Genomic DNA, 6712 nt, shown 5'->3' with positions numbered 1-6712 from the left:
TAGTCGGGGGAGCGAGGGAGGCCCGGTGGCCGTGGTTATGGCGAGCGGCGGCGACGGGCTCCGCTCGGTGAGGAGAACCGAGGAGGGGGGGAGAGTGTTCCGAGGAGAGGATGAGGACGCGGGAGAGAGGGAGAAGGGAGAGGGGGTCGGGGGCTACGTGGCGTCGCGGGAGGAACCAGGGGAGGAGGAGGCAGCCAGGCAGGGAGGAGGTGGCCGGGGCGCGTGGCCGCGCGCACCGGGCGCGTGCCCGTCCTCCTGGCAGAGGAGGAAGGCGACAGGAGGGGAGGTGGAGATGGGCTGGGCTGGCCAGGTGGGCCTGGTGGGCTGCAGAGGTAAGTCCAGGTAAGGTTTCTCTCCTCTGTCTTTTATTTCTGTTTTTATTTCTCTTTTCTATTTCTGCAATTTGTTTTTGATTTGATTTAAAATATCAAATCATTTTATAAAATCCTGGAAATAATTTTGTGGCTAGGGTTAAAATATACCAAACCACATAAAATGTTCCAGAATTATTGGACATATATTAATTATATATAATATATATATCCAATGCAAATAATTATGCATTAATTCCAAATGCCCAGAATAAATACTTATGGGCTTCTAAAAATATCGGTTTGATTTTTATCTCTGTCCAATATTTTCAGAGAGCAACATGAGCATTTTCTTGGACCTTTTTGGAGCAATTTTTATTTGGGTCATTTCCAAAAATGATTCTAAGGGTTTCACAAATCCCCATTTCAAATTTAAATGGAATTTAAACATGATGCACACATGAAGCTAGCCTAGAGCATTACCAGAAGCTAGGGATGTGACAGTGCCACGAAAGGATCTACCTCGTCTAGGTGTTGTAGCACTACCAAGTTTTCTCTGTCAAAGTCGCTGCATCGATCTGAGTATGCCACGTGCAGTTCCCTGCGACCATTGCAGTGACCATCTCCTTCGAGCCTCCCATTGTGCTTGTTAACGGGCAAACCAACACTAACACCAGGCGGCTGGTCTGTGCCATATAGAAAATTCTCACAAAAAGAGATGCACTCTTTTGCCAAATAGCCCTGGATGATGCTTCCATCCGGACAGGACATGTTACGAACAAATCCTTTGATGATCCCATTCATCCTCTCAAATGGCATCATGTTGTGCAGGAATGATGGCCCCAGGTCTATTATGTCATCCACAGTATGGACACACAGATGCACCATCACATCAAAGAACGCGGGCGGGAAGTACATCTCAAGCTCATTCAGTATCACAATGATCTCTTCCTGTAGCCTTTGGAGCTGCTTCACACTGATCGACTTTCGAGAGATGATGTCGAAAAAGTGGTAGAGACCAATAAGCGTGTCACGGACATGCTTGTCCATTATCCCTCTAAGGGCAACAGGTAGTATCTGCGTCATCATCACATGACAGTCATGAGACTTCACCCCGCTGAACCTTTTCTTGTCCGTGTCTAGATATCTGCTTATCTTGCCATAGTAACCAGAACTAACTTTCACTCCGGTAAGGCACTTAAAGAAGGCATTGATCTCAGCCTGACTTAAGGTGAAGCAAGAAGGGGGGCAATAATCCTCTTTCTTTATTTTCTTGCCCTTCTTCTCCCGTGCCTCTGTCTCCATCTCTGTCTCGTCTGACATTTTACGGGGCGGCATGTGCAGATCTTCCCTAATTTTCAAATCTTGCAAGTCTTTTCTTGCCTTCGGCCCATCCTTGGTCTTATCCGGCATGTTCATCAGTGTTGCGAGCAAGCTCTCAAGGACATTCTTACAAATATGCATTTGATCAAGGCAATGAGGTGTATCGAGTTTGTGCCAGTACTCCAAGTCCCAGAACACAGACCTCGTCTTCCATACCTTCAGCAGCGGCTCCGGCGCCTTTCTCATCGTCTTTCCCGGCGCGGGGCACTCCTTCCAGTTTTTCAACAGCTCATCGATTTCGGCACCGCTCCGCTACGTGGAGGTCCTCGATGCTCAGCGTGACCATTGAATAGATCTCCACGGTTTCTCCACGGGTCGTCCTGTTCAAGCCATCTTCGATGCCCCATGTACACGATTTTCCCAGACCCGCCATCTTTCCTTGACGTTAGCTGCTGAGACGTTGTATCATCCATGCACCGCGTGCATCCGCAATATCCATGGCACACCTGGCCTGCCACATATCCGTAACCGAGATAGTCCTGCATTGTCGTGATCAGCACGGCTCTCATGTTGAAATACTCACCTTTGCTGGCGTCCCATGTCTTGGCCGGTGTTTTCCATAACGTGTCTAACTCCTCTTGAAGTAGTCCCAGATACAAATTAATATTATTTCCTGGTTGTTTCAGCCCTTGAATAAGCATGCTCATGTGAATGTACTTTGATTTCATGCACAACTAGGGGGGGAGGTTGTACATCCATACAAACACGGGCCATGTGCTATGGTTGGTGTTCTGGTTGCCAAACGGATTCATGCCATCGGTACACGCACCGAGCACGATGTTCCTTGCATCACATTCAAAATACCGATAGAAGCTGTTCAACGCTCTCCACTGGCTTCCATCCTTCACGTGTCTCAGCTTAGGATCATTTCCATCGTCGGGCTTCTTCCTTTCCGCGTGCCAGCGCATTAGCTTTGCTTCCTTGGGATCTACAAAATACCTCTGCAGACGGGGAGTGATCGGTAAGTACCATACAACTTTTTGGGGACATTTCTTCCCGGCCTTCTTGTATCGAGAAGCATTGCACACCGGACAGCTTGTTTTTTCCGCGTGCTCCTTCCGATAAATTATGCAATCGTTGATGCATGCATGGTATCTAACGTGTGGCAGATCAAGAGGGCACACGATCTTCTTGGCCTCATCAACACTAGTAGGACATAGATTACCCGCGGGAAGAACATCCTTTAGGTACTTGAGATGCTCATCGAGGCTAGTGTCGGTCCATTTGTTTTTAGCCTTCGTCTTCAGGAGTTGGAGCGTGAAACTCAAGCGGGTCACCTCAGGATTGCAACCATCATACAATGGAGTGTTCGAGTCTACCACCAGTTGCTCCAGCTTAGCCTCCTCTCTAGAAGCAGCTCTCTTAGTACTCGTCTCCTTGCGAAGCAATGCTTGAACATGAGGGTCCCGCACGATTGAACTTAGTACCGACGAACTCTGCTGCGTGGAGTCCATATCGTTCTCTCCGCCGCCATGTCCGGCCCCTTCTCCTCCGCCATGTCCGGCCCCTTCTCCGCCGCCATGTCCGGCCTCTTCCCCGCTGCCATTATCGATCATCTCTTCGTCTTGCCCCGTGTCATCATTGCCTTCCCCGTCGGCATCCTCAACATCGTCATCCTCATCTTCAATTATCCACCACGTATAGCCATCCATGAAACTAGTCATGAGCAGGTGCGCTTCGACACGACCATCGTCATGGGGGTCGAGCCAAACTATTCCTTTGCATTTTCGACACGGACATAAAACCGCTGTCCGGTTATTTTCTTTCATGTCCTGCACCGCCGACTGCAACCTCCTGTCCACCATCGTTCCACTGACCATCATCAACTCTCCACGGTAATAATAAACAAATTGATTATAAAAATGCATGCATGCATCAAAGTCATAAAAAATTTGGCATGACCTTCCCTAAAAATAGGACATATATGGATCTAGAGTTTGCCCGGAATTCGCCGAAACGGAAATAAATCGACATTTCGGCAAAACATAGGCAACTCAAAAGCACAATTTGGCGTGCCACACACACAATTTCCACAAACATATCACACACACATAAACATATTTTCATTTTGCAAAAGCATGAAATTTTCATCACCTCTATCTCGATCGAGATCGAGCACACGGTGGAGATGATGTTGTAGGGAGATCAAAAGTGCATAAAGCTCTTCTTGACAAAGATAGATCTAGTTAGGGGGCAAATAGGTCACTTAACTAAGTGCTACATCTACCTAGCTAGCTAATTTGGGAGGAGACAACTTCAACTATGGAGGGGAAAGGAAAAAGAGAAAGGAGATGCATTAATGGAGGTGGTGTAGTTAGGTTGGAGTAATGAAGAGAGAGAAAGGTGGATAGAAGAGAAAGAGTAATGGGGGAGAAGTATTGAGGAAGAAGAAGAGTGAGAGTGGGAGCATGTGGGGGAGGTAGGGGGAAGGGAAGAGAGGAGGGGGAGGGGAGGCACGGGTGGGGAAAGGTGGTGGGTTGGTGCGGGTTAGCAGTAGCGCGCGAGAAGAAACGCGTTGCTGCTAAATAATTAGCAGCAGCGCGCTTCGGGCAACGGCGCTACTGCTAACAGTGACAAAAAAATTTGGCAATTTGAAATGTAGCAGCAGCGATCCCAGTAAAAGTGCGCTACTACTACATCCATAGCAGTAGCGCGGTTCTGGCCACGGCGCTACTGCTAAATGGAGCTCGGTGAACACCGCCGGTGGATATTTGTAGCACCGCGGTTTACGCAGAGCGCGCTACTGCTAAAAATTTATCAGCAGCGAGTTTCCAGCACACACGCTGCTACTAATTAGCAGCAGTGCTCCTTTTTGAGCCGCGCTGCTGCTAAGATTCTGTGTATAGGCTTTTCCCTAGTAGTGCTAAGTAGAAACAAAATAAAATAAATAAAGCAAAAAAAAGAATTTTCATAAAATAAAATAAAATAAAATAAGTAGAAACAAAATAAAATTTAATAAATAAGTAGAAACAAAATAAACTTTAATAAAGTAAAATAAATAAAAATATCAACAATAAGTAGAAACAAAATAAAATAAATAAAGCAAAAAAAAAGAATTTTCATAAAATAAATAAAAAAGCAAAAAAAGAAAAGAGAATAAATAAGTAGAAACAAAATAAACTTTAATAAATAAGTAGAAACAAAATAAACTTTAATAAAGTAAAATAAATAAACTTTAATAAAATATATAAAAATAGCAACAGCAAGTAGAAACAAAATAATATAAATAAAGCAAAAAAGTGCCACCTAGTGGGCCACCACGGTGTGAATACGACTAGAAACCAAATCATGGGCCAGGATTCAGGCACGCAGAAGGCCCAGTAGGCCCACAGGCACACACTAACAGGTTAGGCCCGAAAGTCTGCAGTTGAGAGGAGCTCGAGAGGGTGAGCGCAGCAGCGCTTATAAACCACTCTCTAGCTCTCTCAACTAGCAAGGGTGGGACTAAACTCTGGCCACGACGCAGGTAGCATAGGGCCTTTGGTCCCGGTTGGTGGCACCAACTGGGACTAAAGGGTGGTATTGGTCCCAGTTCGTGCCAGCAACCGGGACCAAAGGCCTCTGCTTCCCGCCCTTTGGGCTGCCGAAAAGAAGCCTTTGGTCCCCGTTGATGGCACCAATCGGGACTAAAGGGCGGCATTGGTCCCGGTTGATGCCATGAACCGGGACCAATACTCTGTGTATATAAGCAGGACTTGTAAATTTTTCAGTTTCATCGACCATTTGCCCCCCACGACGCCAAGATCATTGACGCCGCCAAGCTGCCCCGACGTTGCCTGTCGTCGCCATCCCCATCGCCAGCGCCCGTCGTCGCCGCCGTCTGGCCCCACCGTCATCGCCGCGCCACATCTGCCACGACGCCGTCGCCCTACCTCATAGCCGCCCCCGTTGCCGCGCCCTCACCGTCGCCGCCCCTGCCTCCGCGACCTTGCCGTCGTCCAACGCCTCCCTGACCTCGTCGTCGCCTCCGCCTCCCCGACCTCATCGTCGCCTCCTCGCGTCGGCCCCTACCCTGCCCCGCGCGCGCCGCATCTACCTCAGGCCGGCCCCGACCTCGCCGTCGCCGATGCCGCCCACAGTGAGCTCCCTTGCACCTACCCTGCCCCCTTCCGCCACCGCCGCCGTATGATGTTTTTTTCATAGATGTGATGCTTTTTTTTCTTATATGTTCATGTATATATGTTGATGTATGGATATTGTATGATGTTTTTTTGCCTACATGTTGATGTAATGTTTTTTTCTGCATATATATATGATGTGTTTTTTGTTCATAGATGATCATATGAAAAAATATTGTTCATAGATGATCATATATATGATGTATACATGGATGTGGATGGAATATGATGTTTTTTTGTTCATAGAATATGATGTTTTTTATTCATAGATTTTTTTTTGTTCATGAGAGAAGCGGGGACATCGAGGAAGTTGTACTATTTAGGGTTAGGCTCGTCGAGGAAGAAGGAAAATATGGAAAAGAATAAAAGAGGAAGAAGGAAGAAGGAGAAGAAGAAGGAGAAGAAGAGGAGAAAAAAATAAGAAGAGGAAGTAGAAGAAAAAAAGGAGAAGAAGAAGGAATAGAGGAGAAGAAGAAAAAATAGAAAAAATTTCTTCTTCTCCTCTATTCCTTCTTCTTCTCCTCTTTTTTCTTCTATTTCTTCTTCTTCTTCTTCTTCTTCTTCTTCTTCTTCTTCTTCTTCTTCTTCTTCTTCTTCTTCTTCTTCTTCTTCTTCTCTTTTTTCTTCTTCTCCTCTTTTCTTCTTCTTCTTCTTCTTCTTTTTATCGGGAACGAGGGTGTCGAGGATCGCCGAGGGGTCAAGGGTCAGGAACTAGGCTAGAGGGCCACAAGGGTCACAGAGGGGTCGAGGGTTGTCGGGGCCGGTCGTGGGTCAAGGGTTTGAGGGTCAAGGGTTCGAGGGTTCTAGGGTTCTAGGTTCGAGGGTTCAAGGGTTCTAGGATTCGAGGGTCAAGGGTTTGAGGGTCTTCGAGGGGCCGAGCGTTCGAGGGTCAAGGGTCGT

The sequence above is a fragment of the Triticum dicoccoides genome, chromosome 1B, assembly GCF_002162155.2.
Source record: "Triticum dicoccoides isolate Atlit2015 ecotype Zavitan chromosome 1B, WEW_v2.0, whole genome shotgun sequence".
Taxonomy (NCBI): Eukaryota; Viridiplantae; Streptophyta; class Magnoliopsida; order Poales; family Poaceae; genus Triticum; species Triticum dicoccoides.
This window is presented reverse-complemented; position numbering follows the sequence as displayed.